This window comes from Bos indicus, chromosome 5 (genome assembly GCF_029378745.1).
Source record: "Bos indicus isolate NIAB-ARS_2022 breed Sahiwal x Tharparkar chromosome 5, NIAB-ARS_B.indTharparkar_mat_pri_1.0, whole genome shotgun sequence".
NCBI classification, from domain to species: Eukaryota; Metazoa; Chordata; class Mammalia; order Artiodactyla; family Bovidae; genus Bos; species Bos indicus.
This window is the reverse complement of record NC_091764.1, coordinates 80,375,476-80,393,047: the sequence shown is the minus strand read 5'-3', so window position 1 is coordinate 80,393,047 and position 17,572 is coordinate 80,375,476. Positions and strand designations below refer to the sequence as shown.

At 39.3% G+C, this 17,572-nt stretch overlaps 1 protein-coding gene and 1 pseudogene across 5 annotated transcripts in view; one reads left to right on the top strand and one right to left on the bottom strand.

Moving 5' to 3' along the window:
- The window catches only part of FAR2 (fatty acyl-CoA reductase 2), a 175,241-nt gene that overhangs the window by 42,763 nt on the left and 114,906 nt on the right, over positions 1-17,572 (top strand). The window lies entirely within an intron of this gene.
- Positions 8,761-9,268, bottom strand: LOC109558541 (large ribosomal subunit protein eL32-like; annotated as a pseudogene).

The window sequence follows — 17,572 nt, the reverse complement described above, 5'->3', positions numbered from 1 at the left end:
CAAATTCAAATATGGGTGCATCAACACACTACTGTAATTCCTACTACTGTTTCATCATGTGCTTCTACAAGTTAAATCAATTAAGCTATTCTTTATGCAGATTTGAATATTCTGTGTAAATATGAACCGTTAGGCTTATGAAGCCCCTACAAGATTTCAGAGTACTAAACTCAAAAGGATTCACATAGATGAACTTGGAAATGAAAGGAATTGACATTTATGAAGCACTTCCTGTTCTAGGCTGTATGGTGGATGCTTTATGTATCCAATCTCATGTAATCCTCACAAGATTCTCCACAGGACAGATGAGGTTGATGAACTTTCCCCAGTCCCACAGTTAGTTACTAATTATTTGAACCTAGCTCTGGATAACTCTAGAATCCCAGAATTCTTTTTTTTTAAAAGCTGTTTTTGCAGATTTCTAGTTCAGCAAATTGTTGTTACATTTTTATCAAATCGCTCAAAGTTTCCATAAAATAGTCCATGAAATTTTGACTTTGGTATTTTCAAAAACATTTGGAAATACTGAAATTACCATCTGGATATATTTCAGGAGTGAAGTCCATTTTTATCAGATTTTATAGCAATTAATGAAATATAAGGGACTGGTCAGAATAAAGTAAAAATAAAATGGAAATGCAAAGCAAGAGAGAGTTGAAATAAAGGCCTTGGTTCCTTCAGTGGCATTTTTTCCCCATTTATATACATTCCTGTAAGTTGGTGTCTACATTGCAGATACCAAAAGCTTTTTGTTTTTATTTCTGTTTGACAACAAAGGGATTAAAATGCTGATATTTCTATTATGCAACTTTTCACATGAGCAGTTACAGTACAGGGTCAACATCTGACTACAGTACCTTTTTAAAGCATAGTAAAGTGTTTTAATAGGAAATGTAATAGAGCCAGATTGTTCTGGGTTGTAACACAAAGCTTAGCGGGTCCACTTTCTTTTGCCTGCTCCATTTAAGTTACCTACTGCCTCCTCCAGGCATTTAAGTTTTCCTCCCATAAAATAGAATTGTTCCTTCAAATGAAATGTGCTTTATTTCTTAGAGGAATAAAATTGTGTTTCCATACAATAAATAAAATAAAAAGAAATTATATTATAGTAATTTGTTGGAGGGTTTACCAGATTCCAAAGACTAACTTTCAGCTTCTCAGTTTCTAAAACTGAATTGTAATATCATTTTAACATTGATTAGATTCAATGGAATGAATTTCCAGTATATGAACTTGTAAGAAATTGATCTGTGAACTAGAATCCCTGTTTATTATGTTTCTATTGGATGAAGATTTTTTCCTAGGTACTAAAATTTTTATGTCTTCATTGCAAGGAAACCTCCTTCCAGTATCTTGGTGACTGGATGCTATGGCCAGTCCAGAGTTGAGATGGATCCCCACTCAAAATTTGATTTGAATTTCCAAACTGATCATCACACACACATACACACACACCAACAATGTATGGAAAGGTTTATTATTCCCATAATTAAGCTTTCTGGAGAGAATAGTACAGGTCTCTCAAGCTGATCGGAAATGTCTTGAAGGAACTGTGAAAGGAGGGAGCCCAGCTTCAGGTTTTTGTGGTGGTTAGGGACTGAGGCTGGAGTGAGGGTTTTAGCGCATGATTTACACTTACTGTTGGTGACAAAGCACCTCGGCTTTCTTATCAGCATGCCCAGCTGAGAGACGGAAGGGGAAGAGGGAGGGGTAAGGCATAAAAGACATCTGTATTCAAACATGAAGCAGACTGTTATGTTGGGTCCAAACGAAGATTGTTTAGTGAACATGGAATTAGTGCAACATGCAGTGAATACTTGTGAAATGGATCATACAAAATGAGGCAGTGACGTCTAAGCAGAATCCTGTCCCACAACAGCACAAGTCCTTCTGGCTTCCATAATGTCAGGGTTTTATGTCTCTATCTTTTGATCACTGTTGGGAGGGAAAAAAAATCTACGAATTCTTGTTCTTTCCTTCTGTTTATGATATTTTCCCTGAAAACATTCTTTGATATTAGCAAATTTGGTAAGCTTTCTGACAAACCCAGTCCTTCTTGATTCTTTAGCCTGAGATTCAACTTACCTTTTTGATGATTTCTTCAGATCAATAAATTTCATCTTTTGTGGAGATAAACTATTTTAACTCATAGCATTTTAAGAAAATTTTACTGTTCATTATCTACAATCACTTTCAATTATTTTTCTAAACTGGATGATAGTGAATCTTCTATTGTTTATAAAGTCTCATCTTCTATCCAGAACACTGACCTCATTATTCCATATCATCATTTACAAGGAACATAATATGAATAAGGTGGCATATTGGTCACAGCAGAGGAAATTGCTATAAATGATGGTTTAATGGATGGATAGGACAGTAGCAAAGTTGAGATCAGTTCTGAATGACTGTGGACAACAGTTCTGTGTATCTGCTGAGGAGAGATCAAAAGAATATACAGAGAGAGAATATTCAGAATACACCTGAAAAAATGAGGAGAAAACCTTTTAAAAGTTTATTTTTGAATTTGCTTATAAGAAGAATAAACTACCTTTTATGCTTGCAATAGTTTAGATCGGTGATTCTTGATCTACTTGGAGTCATAGGTGGGAAAGCTGATGAAAATACTTGGAGAGAAAAACTCACATGAAGCAACATTTATTTGCCTTAGACCTATAATGTAAACTGTTATTCCATACTAACCTTATCCTGCATAGTAGATAAAAAAATATTCCAAAGTGCGAGAATTTGTTTCATAAGCTACTTAGTCTGCAGTGTTTCCTTATTGGCTGGCTAAGTTTGTTTAGAGTTTCCAGTTTGTCTCTGAACCTGGCTTTGTGTTTTGTTACTCAACTATTAGCCCATTTATGGAACTGAAATATGAGATGCACAGTCTTAGATTTTTATGACTGTGTTGAAGATAAAATAGCCCTTTAACTAGGATCAGATACACACATAATAATAGCAACCTTTGATTGAATGGTTACTATGTACCGGACACAGTACAAAGCATAATCTCATGTAATCCTCCAACAACTTTTGATGTGAGTATTAATCCCATCTCTTTGATAAAAGAGTAAGTAATGAGTAAAAAAAGAGTAAAACTGAGACTTAGAAGGTTTAATAATTTGCCTAAGCATTTATTGAGCTTCCCTTGAATGTCTGATGTAGAGGAATATACAAATTAAACAAAACATAGACTCAGTAAACTTCTAAAACTAAAAGTTTTCTTTTAATTAACTGCATTTTATTCATTTTTTCTTTTAATTTTTTTATTGAAAGATAATTGCTTTACAGAATTTTGTTGTTTTCTGTCAACCCTCAACATGAATCTGCCATAGGTATACATATATCCCCTCCCTTTTTAACCTCCCTCCCATCTCCTGCCCCATCCCACCCCTCTAGATTGATATAGAGCCCCTGTTTGAGTTTCCTGAGCCACACAGCAAATTCCCATTGGCTATCTATTTTACATATGGTAATATAAGTTTCCATGTTACTCTTGCCATACATCCCACCCTCTCCTCTCCCCTCCCCTAAGTGCATTTTAAAATATCTGTGTTTGAAATTATGACATGTAGTTCCTAGCCTTATGGTTTCTATAATTATTTGAGTTATATAATTATAACTCAAACTAATGGTGTGGACAGTCAACTTCTTCTAAAAGTCTATGGGTATTCATTTAAACAATGATATATTCCATCATAAGGCTCTGTTGATGATGGCAAACAGAGTTGTTGAATTTGAAACAAAATAAAATCTCAGACTTAATGCAAGCTAATTTTTACAAGCCCCAAATTCATCTCCCTTGTTTATACATATATGAAGTAATTGATACAGCATAATTGTGTTGAAAAACAGAGACATTACTCAGCCAACATTACCCTGCCAATCCCTATAGTCAAGGCTATGGTCTTCCCAGTGGTCACGTGGTTGTGAGAGCTGAACCGTAAAGAAGGCAGAGCACCAAAGAATTGATGCCTTTGAACTGTGGTGCTGGAGAAGACTCCCAAGAGTCCGTTGGACAGCAGGGAGTTCAAACCAGTCAATCTTAAGGGAAATCAATCCTGACTACTCATTGGGAGGACTGATGCTGAAGCTGAAGCTCCAGTATTTTGGTCACCTGATGCAAACAGCCGACTCATTAGAAAAGTCCCTGATGCTGGGAAAGATTGAGGGCAGAAGGAGAAGAAGGTGTCAGAGGATGAGATGGCTGGATGATGTCACCAATGCAGTGGGTATGAACTTAGATGGTGAGGGACAGGGAGGCCTGGTGTGCTGCAGTCCAGGGGGTTGCAAACAGTCAGACCCGACTGGGCGACTGAACAACAACCACAATGGTGACATTAAATGTACTTCAAATAGATGTTTCATTGCTGCCTCTTTATAGCTGTGAACATGTGTGTACTTTCAAAATAACAAACTTTAAAAGAAATATAAGAAAAAATAATGTTTAGAGAGTTTGCTATTTATGTTTCAGTTCAGTTCAGTTCAGTCACTCAGTCATGTTCAACTCTTTGCAACCCCATGGACTGCAGTACACCAGGCTTCTCTGTCCATCACCAACTCCTGGAGCTTGCTCAAACTCATGTCCATCGAGTTAGTGATGCCATCCAACCATCTTATCCTCTGTCATCCCTTTCTCCTCCTGCCTTCAATCTTTCCCAGCATCAGGGTCTTCTCCAATGAGTCAGTTGTTCACATCAGGTGCTTCAGCTTCAGCATCAGTCCTTCCAATGAATATTCAGGACTGATTTCCTTTAGGATTGACTGGTTGGATCTCCTTGCAATCCAAAGGACTCTCAAGAGTCTTCTCCAACACCACAGTTCAAAAGCATCAATTCTTTGGTGCTCAGCTTTCTTTATAGTCCAACCCTTACATCCATACATAACTACTGGAAAAACCATAGCTTTGACTAGACGAACTTTTGTTGGCAAAGTAATATCTCTGCTTTTTAATATGCTGTCTAGGTTGGTCATGGAGAAGGCGATGGCATCCCACTCCAGTACTCTTGCCTGGAAAATCCCATGGACGGAGGAGCCTGGTAAGCTGCAGTCCATGGGGTCACGAAGAGTCAGACATGACTGAGCAACTTCACTTTCACTTTTCACTTTCATTCATTGGAGAAGAAAATGGCAACCTACTCTAGTGTTCTTGCCTGGAGAATCCCAGGGATGGGGGAGCCTGATGGGCTGTGGTCTATGGGGTCACACACAGTCGGACACGACTGAAGTGACTTAGCAGCAGCAGGTTGGTCATAGCTTTTCTTCCAAGGAGCAAGTGTCTTTTAATTTCATGGCTGCAGTCACCATCTGCAGTGATTTATGCTTACTGTTTTGAAATAGCATTGTGTAAAGACAATTTGAATTCTCTCCCATTATTCTTTTACATTTGAATATCATAGCACCTTTGCTTTAAGTATTATCATCAATATCTATCCATAGCTTTGATACAGGTTTTAGAGTATTAGTGCTTTGTAGTAATTTGTCCTCTTTTGAAGATTAAAAAAAAAAAAAACTGAAGCATAAAAATGTTAAGTGTCTTTGTGAAATAAAGATGCAATCAATGCTACACTTCCACCTACTTGGTTATAAAAGCTGAGTGATTTTGAAATCTAAAGATATGGACTGTATTACAGCCACTATTTTCTTTCCTACCTCCTTATGCTCCTCACCTTTCCTGATCTTTCAGAATAATTTGAAGTTCATAACATCCTCCCTTTCCTTTCTCTTTGACCTATGTATTCACCCATCTACTTGTCAAACAATTATTCTGAGTAGCAAATACTAGAGATACAAAGATAAAATCATATCCCCTTTCTCAAGGTACTTAAATTAAATTCTAAGGGAAAGACAGATTTGGAAACTATTGAAAAGTCCCCTGGTAAATACACTGAAGTTCCAGGAAACACCATTGACCCAATCTGAGGGGTTGAGCTGGGCCTGTTAAGGAAGCCAAAAATAATGTGTATGACTGAAGTGTCTGATATGTTAGGACAAATGGTAGAAGTTGAAAATAGAATAGCATGCCAGGATCAGCTCACTTATAGTGCCTTGTTATATACCACAATTGAGAATTCAAATTTAATTGTAGGTCAGATTAACAGGATATAAAAACTGAAGAAGCTTCAATGAGAGTGACCTGGTAATATATGCAAAGATCCCACTGGAAGCTAGGTAGAGACATAATGTACCAGATTAACAGAAAAGGTGACAGGGAATTGGAGGGGACCATTGAGGTCCCAAGGGGCTTTACAGATGGCTCAGTGATAAAGAATCCACCTGCAGGAGACATGGGTTCAATCCCTGGGTCTAGAAGATCTGCTGGAGGAGGGCAAACCACTCCAGTATTCTTGCCTGGAGAATCCCATGGAAAGAGGAGCCTGGCAGTGTACAGTCCATAGAACCACAAAGAGTCAGACACAACTGAACATACACACACACATCTAATATGAAAGCTTGATGTTAATAGCCAATCAGATCAGATCAGTTGCTCAGTCGTGTCCGACTCTTTGCGACCCCATGAATCGCAGCACAGCCAGGCCTCCCTGTCCATCACCGACTCCCGGAGTTCACTGAGACTCACGTCCATTGAGTCAGTGATGCCATCCAGCCATCTCATCCTCTGTCGTCCCCTTCTCCTCCTGCCCCCAATCCCTCCCAGCATCAGAGTCTTTTCCAATGAGTCAACTCTTCGCATGAGGTGGCCAAAGTACTAGAGTTTCAGCTTTAGTGTCATTCCTTCCAAAGAAATCCCAGGGCTGATCTCCTTCAGAATGGACTGGTTGGATCTCCTTGCAGTCCAAGGGACTCTCAAGAGTCTTCTCCAACACCACACTTCAAAAGCATCAATTCTTCGGCGCTCAGCCTTCTTCACAGTCCAACTCTCACATCCATACATGACCACAGGAAAAACCATAGCCTTGACTAGACGAACCTTTGTTGGCAAAGTAATGTCTCTGCTTTTGAATATGCTATCCAGGTTGGTCATAACTTTCCTTCCAAGGAGTAAGCGTCTTTTAATTTCATGGCTGCAGTCACCATCTGTAGTGATTTTGGAGCCCAGAAAAATAAAGTCTGACACTGTTTCCACTGTTAGCACATGAATAATTCTCAACATCTTTAGTTGTTAGTTAAATTCAAATTGGGCTTCCCTGGTGGCTCAGTATTAAAGAATCCACCTGTCAATGCAGGAGATGCAGGTTCGATCCCTGGGTCAGGAGAATACCCTAGAGAAGGAAATGGCATCCCACTTCAGTATTCTTGCCTGGGAAATCCCATGGACAGAGGATCCTGGTGAGCTAGCAGTCCATGGGGTCACAAAAAGAGTCAGACATGACTGAGTAACTGAGCACAGCACACACTAAGGTCCCAAACAGCTGCACTGAGAATGTAGCAGGGACATACATGAAAGAGGTTAATTGAGGCAAAATCTCCAGGATTCATAGATTGATGTTTTGTGGGGAGTAAGTGACATAGAGATAATTCTCACATTCTGGCTTGAGTTATGAAGTGGTGGTGGTGCTGTTAATCAGGATTGAGAATCAATTCATCTCTTTAATCTGTTGTGTTTTTGGTGCCATTGAACCATTGGAGGTGAACTGTGTAAAACCCAATTAGAGATGAGTCTAGTGCTCGGCAGAGAAGTCTGGTTGTAGAGAATATAATGATTTAAGACCATGTAGGTGGTGGTTGAAGCTGTGTGTATGAATGAGGTCATCAGTTTCTATATGAAAAATGAAAACTGCAAAGGCCCTAGGGTCTCCCCCAAGGAAGTACTACAAACTCAGAATCAAAATGCAAACTCAGATTTATCTGGTCCAGAGTCTATATTTGATGCCTTCTGGAAATCATCTAATGGTTACAGTTTATTTTCTCCAAGTAAAACATGGGTGGGCATTTTGGTGCACACAGATGATAAAGACAGAATATTTGAGACCATTTAGGGAGCTATTTGTATTCTCAAATGAACATTTATTTGTTTAGCTGATAAATATTTTGGTGGTCAGTACTCTTGAGAACTTCATTTATTTTGAAAGTGAAAGTGAAAGTTGTTCAGTTGTGTCTGACTCTGCGACCACATGGACTGTCCATGGAATTCTCCAGGCTAGAATACTAGAGTGGGTAGCCTTTCCCTTCTCCAGGGGATCTTCCCAACCCGGGGATTGAACCCAGGTCTCCTGCATTGCAGGCAGCTTCTTCACCAGCAGAGCCACAAGGGAAGCCCAAGAATACTGGAGTGGGTAGCCTATCCCTTCTCCAGCGGATCTTCCTGACCCAGGAATCGAACTACGGTCTCCTGCATTGCAGGCAGATTCTTTAGGAACTGAACTATGAGGAAAGCCCTCATTTATTTTCTTACAATCAAAAACCAAGTTCTGACATGAGCTATCCATAACCTTCAGTGAAACAATGATCCCAAATCCATTCTAGATAAATCTTCATGGAAAATCTGAAAAGCATAAAAGAAAGAAATCTCAGTAATATTTTTCCAGAAAGTGGATGCTCTTTTGGTTAAATTATACATTAGACCCTAAGAATTCGTAGGGACAGATAGTATGAATGACTCTGTTCAAAGATGACTTTTGAAGAAAGAATTGATATGTGATATTCAGTACTCTACAGAGAAGAGAAATACTTAACACAATTTAATGTTGCTGAAGTTTCAGTCTAAAGCTGTGGCCTTTGGTTTGTATGACATTCTATTCTGACAAGCCAGGAATCACCTTTCACCCTCCTGCCCCGAGTTTTATGGTGTTATTAACTTACACAAAATTGCACAGTAGCCCTCTCTTCATTTTCTTTGCCACACAGCCTGGCATTGAGATTGCTGACTCTGATGGCCAGTAGGGCTGCTTTGGAGTTCTTGGAGATGTTGTGAGCAGTCCCGGCACTGGAAGATGTTACACATCAGCAGTACTTCAAGCTCCTTGAGGTTGTGGACCAGGAATTTCTAGAAGCCACTGGCCCACAAGCACTTTGTTTTCTTGTTGCTCCCCTAACCATGTTGGACATCGAGATCTTTGGCCCTTGAATCTCCTGCTCACCCTGTTGTCAGTGCCTCTGGGTTTCTGCTGGTTCTGTTTAATTTTGACATATCGGTCTGACTGGTGCTGGATGAACTCCTTGGTCCTCTTTTTGACGCTGATTTTGGGCTTCAGGAGGGGTCTGAGAGCGGCCATGACGCCAATAGGAGATGGCTGCCACTTCCTAGGCATCTCCGAGAAAGAGAGGAGAAATCTCTTTGAACCACAGAAAAATAAATGGAAGTATATTTACTCTTTTACAATTGTTTTACCTTTATCATTTTTTCAGGAAAGTAATTTATGCTGTACATCTATCCTCTTTTGCAAAGAATTATTACGTAGGCAGGAAGTTTCCTTGGTTTTTGGGTTGCCATGAGGATATCGCCCAAGAGTGAAGCTCCTAGTGTGAATCTTATTTTGTGGGAAGTGTCTGCAGACTTAACCCTTGGGCCCCATGACAGTCTCTAAGTTATGGCAATTGCATTAGGTTTATATGACCATCTACCTCTGAGATTACTGAAGTCATTGCAGTTCCCACAATATATATATATTTAACCTTCATTAAAACTGTGTCAATGCAGGAATAAAGGTTATAACTGGCTGGGGTCTTGATCACCATCAGCACCTTACACATTTCAGAAGACTTTGCGTTAGAAAATATATCAGAGGTAAAATATAATCTTTTAATAGGATCTAGAGTGGTAAGGCCCAGCTTAATTTTGTAATCAGTGACTTGACAAACAGTGCAGTCACCTCACAGCAACTTGTTTCTTGGCCATAGAAGCAAATGGGAAACATCTGTATATAAAAAAAGAAATGAATTTGTTCTTCATATAAAAATTAGATCCTTTGCTTTTCTCCCTCATTTTTTCCCTAAGTGTCTCCTCTAAGCTAGGACTAGATTGGCACTGGAGAGACACTGAAGACCTGATATTCTAATGGAATATCTGACAAAATATATACAAACTGAAACAGCTGAAAATTATCATAAGTTTTGTGAAGGAAATTTACATGAATCGGAGAGAAGGAAACATACATTACTGTTACCTGGGGTGTTCAGGAGGGCTTCTCTGGGCATGTGGCATTTAATCTGACACCTGAAGGGTAAGACAGGAACCAGCTTTGTGAACTGTGTGCTCCATGGAAGGAACAGTCTGTGCAATGGTCCTGGGGTGAGCTTGTGTAGCTACATAGCTGCTGTGGGCTTTTACAAAGTCTCTCTCTCTCTCTCTTTTTTTTTTTTTCTTGACAGAATCATACCAATGACTCCTTTATTATAATATATTAATTATAAATATGGGTACCTGGGATTGGGTAGTAAAAGTTTATGCATTTTACTACCTTCAGGAAATGTTGCTCCTATGTCCTCTCCTAGACCTGAATCATTATATCATTACACAGATTTCAGGGGTAATGGAGAGAGATCTGTAAAATTGAAATGAAATTTTATTTTCTCTGTTCTCAGCACAGAACAGACCTGGTAATGTTCAGTGCAGTGATGTGCTATGCAAATCTTTGCCCTTTTTTTGGGGGGGGGGATGTTAATTAATCTATATATTTTAATTGGCAGATAATTACTTTATAATACTGTGGTGGTTTTTGTCATACATCGACATGAATCGGCCACAGGTGCACATATGTCCCCCCAATCCTGAATCCCCCTCCTACCTCCCTCCCCACCCCATCCCTCTCAGTTGTCCCAGAGCACTGGTTTTGAATAATCTGTTTCATGCATTGAACTTGCACTCATCATCTATTTTATATATGGTAATATACATGTTTCAGTGCTATTCTCTCATATCATCCCACCCTTGCCTTTTCCCACTTAGTCCAAAAGTCTTCTTTACATCTCTGTCTCTTTTGCTGTCTTGCATATAGGATCATCTTTCTAAATTCCATATATATGCCTTAATATACTATATTGGTGTTTCTCTTTCTGACTTACTTCACTCTGTATAATAGGCTCCAGTTTCATCCACCTCATTAGAACTGACTCAAATGCGTTATTTTTTATAGTTGTGTAACATTCCATTGTGTATATGTGCCACAACTTCCTTATACACTTGTCTGCCAATGGACATCTAGGTTGATTCCATGTCCTAGCTAGTGTAAACAGTGCTGCAGTGAACATTGGGGTACATGTGTCTCTTTCAGTTCTGGTTTCTTTGGTGTGTATGCCCAGTAGTGGGATTGCTGGGTCATATGGGACTTCTATTTCAGGTTTTTTAAGGCATCTCCACAGTGTTCTCCAAAGTGGCTATACCAGTTTGCATTTCCACCAATGGTGTAAGAGGGTTCCCTTTTCTCTACACCCTCTCCGGCATTTATTGTTTGTAGACCTTTCTGATGGCAGCCATTCTGACAGATGTGAGATGATACTTCATTGTGGTTTTGATTTGGATTTCTCTAATTAGGAGTGATGTTGAGCATCTTTTCATGTGTTTATTAGCCATCTGTATGTCCTTTTTTGGAGAAATGTCTGTTTAGTTCTTTGGCCCACTTTTTGATTGGGTTGTTTGTTTTCCTGGTATTGAGCTGCATGAGATGCTTGTGTATTTTGGAGATTAATTCTTTGTCAGTTGTTTCATTTGCTATTATTTTCTCCCATTCTAAAGGCTGCCTTTTTACCTTGCTTATAGTTTCCTTCATTGTGCAAATGCTTTTAATTAGGTCCTATTTATTTATTTCTGTTTTTATTTCCATTACTCTCTGAGGTGGGTCATAGAGGATCTTGCTGTGATTTATGTCAGAGAGTGTTATGCCTACATTTTCCTCTAAGAGTTTTGTAGTTTCTGGTCTTATACTTAGATCTTTAATCCATTTTGAGTTTATTTTTGTGTATGGTGTTAGAAAAGGTTCTAGTTTCATTCTTTTACAGGTGCTGACCAGTTTTCCTAGCACCACTTGTTAAAGAGATTGTCTTTTCTCCATGGTATATTTTTGCCTCCTTTGTCTAAGGTGTCCATAGGTGTGTGGATTTATCTCTGGGCTTTCTGTTTTGTTCCATTGATCTATATTTCTGGTTTTGTGCCAGTACCATACTGTCTTCATGACTGTAGCTTTGCAGTATAGTTTGAAGTCAGGAAGGTTGATTCCTCCAGTTCCATTCTTCTTTCTCAAGATTGCTTTGCCTATTCAAGTTTTTTTTTTTTTTCTTCCCATACACATTGTGTAATTATTCTAGTTCTGTGAAAAATAGCATTGGTAGCTTGATAGGGATTGCATTGAATCTATAGATTGCTTTGGGTAATATACTCATTTTCACTATATTGATTCTTCCAATCCATGAACATGGTATATTTCTCCATCTATTTGTATCATCTTTGATTTCATTCATCAGTGTTTTATAGTTTTCTATATATAGGTCTTTTTTTTTTTTTTAGGTAAATTTATTTCTAAGGATTTTATTCTTTTCATTTCAATGGTGAATGGGATTGTTTCCTTAATTTCTCTTTCTTTTTTTCATTGTTAGTATATAGGAATTCAAGGGATTTCTGTGTATCAATTTCATATCCTGCAACTGTACTATATTTGTTGATTAGCTCTAGTGATTTTTCTGGTGACATCTTTAGGGTTTTCTATATAGAGGATCATCTCATCTGCAAACCATGAGAGTTTTACTTCTTCTTTTCCAGTCTGGATTCCTTTTATTTCTTTTTCTTCTCTGATTTCTGTGGCTAAGACTTCCAAAACTATGTTGACTAATAGTGGTGAGAGTGGGCACCCTTGTCTTGTTCCTAATTTTAGAGGAAATGCTTTTAGTTTTTTGCCATTGAGAATAATGTTTGATGTGGGTTTGTCCTATATGGTTTTTATTACATTGGGGTATGTTCCTTCTGTGCCTGCTTTCTGGACAGTTTTGATCATAACTGGGTGTTGAATTTTCTCAAAGGCTTTCTCTGCATCTATTGAGATAATCTTGTGGTTTTTATCTTTCAGTTTGTTAATATGGTGCATCACATTGATTGATTTGCAAATATTGAAGAATGCTTGCATCTCTGGGATAAAACCCGCTCAGACATGATGTATGATCTTTTTAATATGTTGTTGGATTCTGTTTGCTAGAATTTTGTTGAGTATTTTTGCATTTATGTTAGTCAGTGATATTGGCCTGTAGTTTTCTTTTTTTGTGGCATCTTTTTCTGTTTTGGTATTAGGGTGCTGGTGGCCTCACAGAATGAGTTTGGGAGTTTACCTTCCTCTGAAATTTTCTGAAAGAGTTTGAATAGGATAGGTGTTAGCTCTTCTCTAAATTTTTTGATAGAATTCACCTGTGAAGCCATCTGGTCCTAGGCTTTTGTTTGTTGGGAGATTTTTTAATTACAATTTTGATTTCCATGCTTGTGATATTAAGCACTGTTAAGATTTTCTATTTCTTCCTGGTTCAGTTTGGAAGGTTGTAGTTCTAAGGATTTGTCTATTTCTTCCAGGTTGCCCATTTTATTGGCATTTTATTGCTCATAGCAATCTCTTGTGATCTTTTGTATTTCTGTGTTGTCTGTTGTGATTTCTCCATTTTTATTTATACTTTTATTTATTTGATTCTTCTCCCTTTTTTTCTTGATGAGTCTGGCTAATATCTTGTCTATTTTATCTTCTCAAAGAACCAGCTTTTAGTTTTGTTGATTTTTGTTATAGTCTCCTTTGTTTCTTTTTCATATATTTCTGCTCTGATTTTTGCCTTTTTTACCTTAGTTATTCTGCTGATCTGAAAGGAATAAATTTTCATTTTGTAGTAGTCCTCACCCTTATGCAGAATTGGACCAAGGTGTTTTTCTTTCAACGCATTTTGAGTCTTGGATCTGAGCAGCTTTTATGGCTTACTTGAACTCTTTCAGGTTGTTGAAATGTTTCTACAAGGTTTGATACTCAGTGTTTATTGAATGACTAGACGAGGGGAAAAAAGATGAATGAAATGTAGATACCAAAATCTATGCCATATTTTAAACTCTCACTATTTTGGTAAGTACATAGAGAAAAAATAGCCAAGTGATACCAAAAGGTACAAGGAAGGCTCTGAAAAAAGGGGGATCAATGAAATGAAGAAGCCCCATATGATTCTTTAAATCTGAATGAAATAATGATACTGGCCAAACACAAAGGATCTCATATAGAAGGCAGAACACAAAGCATCCTTAGGTCTTAAAGGGCCTCAGAGACCCATGGTATTCTCATAAGTCTTAGTCTCTAGGAAATATCAGCTATACCATAGCTGAAACTAACGGAGGTTGCAAACAGAGACTTAGAGGTCCAGAACTTCTTCCTGATTCTTATTTTGATTTGTCTTAAAAAGAAACCTGTATTCTGTTTTACTGACTTGTGGTTACCAAATGTCCATTATAAAAAGCTTACTTAAAAAAAAAAAAAAAAATTCCCTTTGCTTTGATTAGAGCCAAGGGTGGTGTCTTAATGATAACACATCCTGAAAGTAGAAGCCTGATAAAGATGCAGTTTTAAAAATGATAGTGCTTCCTTTAAGTTTATACTGGGAGGCATCACTGGGAAGCATGTTCCATGAAAGGACATTCTTACCCAGTGAGAACAGTCCCACACTACCTGTTTATCTGACTTGTTTCCCAAAACCTGGGAGTGGATCACTAGAGGATCCAGTGGTCCTCACACTTGTGCAAAATTGGACCAAGGTGTCTTTCTTTCAACACAGTTTGAGTCTTGGATCTTAGCGGCTTTTATAGATTACTTGAACTCTTTCAGGTTGTTGCAATGTTTCTATAAGGTTTGATACTCAGAACATTAAGACACAATATTCAAAAAGTGACACCTAAATTTACCTAATGCAGATTCTTGCTTCATCAGAACTATGACTGATTGAAAAACTGTGCTGAATTTCCTAAACTCTGGTTTGTATGCAACTTGGCAGGAGGGCTCGGACTCTGAGAGCTGAACCACAGGGCACTGTGGGGCATGCAGCTCTCCTGCAAAGCTTGTCTTTGGCTGTGTGGATTAAATAATGGTTTGGCTTTGTTTCGGTGTCTCTGACCTCTCTCAGGCAGTTAACATATTTCTTGATCCCTAACTAAAAGGAAAACACAGTGGGATTCAACTCTCATTGTTTTCACCTCTAATTGTGGAATTAAGACACACAGGCATTTAAGGAAGGGAAAGAACAGTGAAGGTGCTAAGTAAGAATAAAAGGAGATCATAAGATGAAATGACATGAAGCAATCAATGATTATGTGCCAAGGACTGACATAAACTGTAGCTGAGGGGATGGGTAGAGGGAGGAGATGTGCCAGGATCCCAGAGTAGCCCAGGCAGGTGTCATGGATGAAGTCAAACTTGATTTGCGCCTTGAGTAGGCCAGTAGTTTGCAAACTTTCCTGCTCATCAGGGCCATCTGGGAAGGTTCTTAAAAAGGCCAAGTAGATAGGCATAAAAGAGAAGAGAGGGTAACTCTGAGAAGGAAAGAAAGTTTAAAGAATCAAAGCTTGTTTGGTTGCTGTAAAAAGTTAATGTAGGAGGAGAAAAAAGAGAGAAGGCAGAAAAGTCAGGTTTCATCTGATTTTTAAATAACCTCATGTGCCAGGCTAAGGAATTATGGAAATATATTTGACTCAGAATAGTAGGGTATTTTCAGCCATAGCACCTGACTCTCACAACTGGACAAGGATATTAGAATTCCTCTGTATCACATAGCTCCTCACTTCCACTTCCACTCCCTGCTTGGAAGCTTAACAGAAATTAGGTGTAGATATGTGCTGATATTGGAGAAGGTGATGGCACCCCACTCCAGTACTCTTGCCTGGAAAATCCCATGGATGGAGGAGCCTGGTGGGCTGCAGTTCATGGGGTCGCGAAGAGTCGAACACGACTGAGCGACTTGACTTTCACTTTTCACTTTCCTGCATTGGAGAAGGAAATGGCAACCTACTCCAGTGTTCTTGCCTGGAGAATCCCAGGGACGGGGGAGCCTGGTAAGCTGCCGTCTATGGGGTCGCACAGAGTCGGACACGACTGAAGTGACTTAGCAGTAGCACGTGCTAATATGGGCTTCCCAGGTGGCACTAGAGGTAAAGAATCCTCCTGGCAATGCAGGAAACATGAGAAATGGGTTCAATCCCTGGGTCAGGAAGATCCCCTGGAGAAGGGCATGACAACCCACTCCAGTATTCTTGCCTGGAGAATCTGTGGACAGAGGAGCCTGGTGGGCTACAGTCCTTCAGGTCACAAAGAGTCAGACATGACTGAAGCGACTCAGCACGCACACATGCATGTGCTAATACTTCACCACTTTCTCATTCTCTCAGATACAGGATTCTGGCTGTTACTGCGGGGATGTGGTGATTCATACAAAAGTAGTGCTGTGTGGGAATCCCCTGAGTAACAGCCATCAGGGGGCACCCTTGAGGCAGCAAAGCTAGCACTCCCTCGCAGGGTATTCTCATCCTGTTTACCTAGGATGAGGGGACTCTTGTACTGGTCCGTCCTGAATCACACAGATATTTTCACTATGGCTTGGATTCACTTGTCACTTTGATTTGTTCTAGTGTCTCTCTGCTTCTTTTTCTTTCTCCTTGTTTGGAAGATGTGCACAGGTAATGTTTCAATTGTATCATAGCTTAGTGGGCTGAGGCCATTTTGATGGATGAATGGATGGATGATAGCTAGCTAGCTAGAGATTTTTTTTTTTTTTTTTTTTAAGAAGCCCATCTAATGAGAAGGAAATGATTCTGTTTCCACCTGGCATTTCATAATATTCTTTGCAAATAAAATTCTATTAGATCTTGAGATAACTCTTACACTGTGCATGTATGTTAAATCGCTTCAGTTGTGATTGTTTCTTTGTGACCCTATGGACTGTAGCCCACCAGCCTCCTCTGTCCATGGGGTTCTCCAAGCAAGAATACTGGAGTGGGTTGCCATTCCCTTCTCCAGGGAATCTTCCTGACCAGGGATCCTGCGATCTAGTCTCACTCAGCTTTTTAGCACTGAATAGCCACAAATTAGACAGGGCAGTCTTTTGCCCAAACCTCAGTGATGTGGGGGCTTGAACGCTGCTACTTTGTCCATTGAAATAGGGAATCTAGGATTTATTAGAAACCAGGAGTCAAAAAACATTTCCTCTAACTTTTTGTGTCATCCTTGATAGGATGGTTTACCATTCCCTTCAACAGTGCACCATGTTTTGTCAGAACTCGCCACTATGTCCTGTCTGTCCTGCATGGTCCTACATGGCATGGCTCATAGTTTCATTAAGTTAAACAAGACTGTGGTCCATGTGATCAGATTGGTTAGTTTTCTGTGATTGTGGTTTTCATTCTGTCTGCCCTTTAGTGGAGAAGGATAAGAGGCTTATGGAAGCTTCCTTATGGGAGAGATTGACTGAGGGGAAAACTGGGTCTTGTTCTGATGGGTGGGGCCATGCTCAGTAAATCTGTAATCCAATTTTCTGCTGATGGCCAGGGCTGTGTTCCCTCCCTGTTATTTGACTTGATGCTAGAAGGCAATGGCACCCCACTCCAGTATTCTTGCCTGGAAAATCCCATGGAAGGAGGAGCCTGGTAGACTGCAGTCCATGGGGCCGCTAA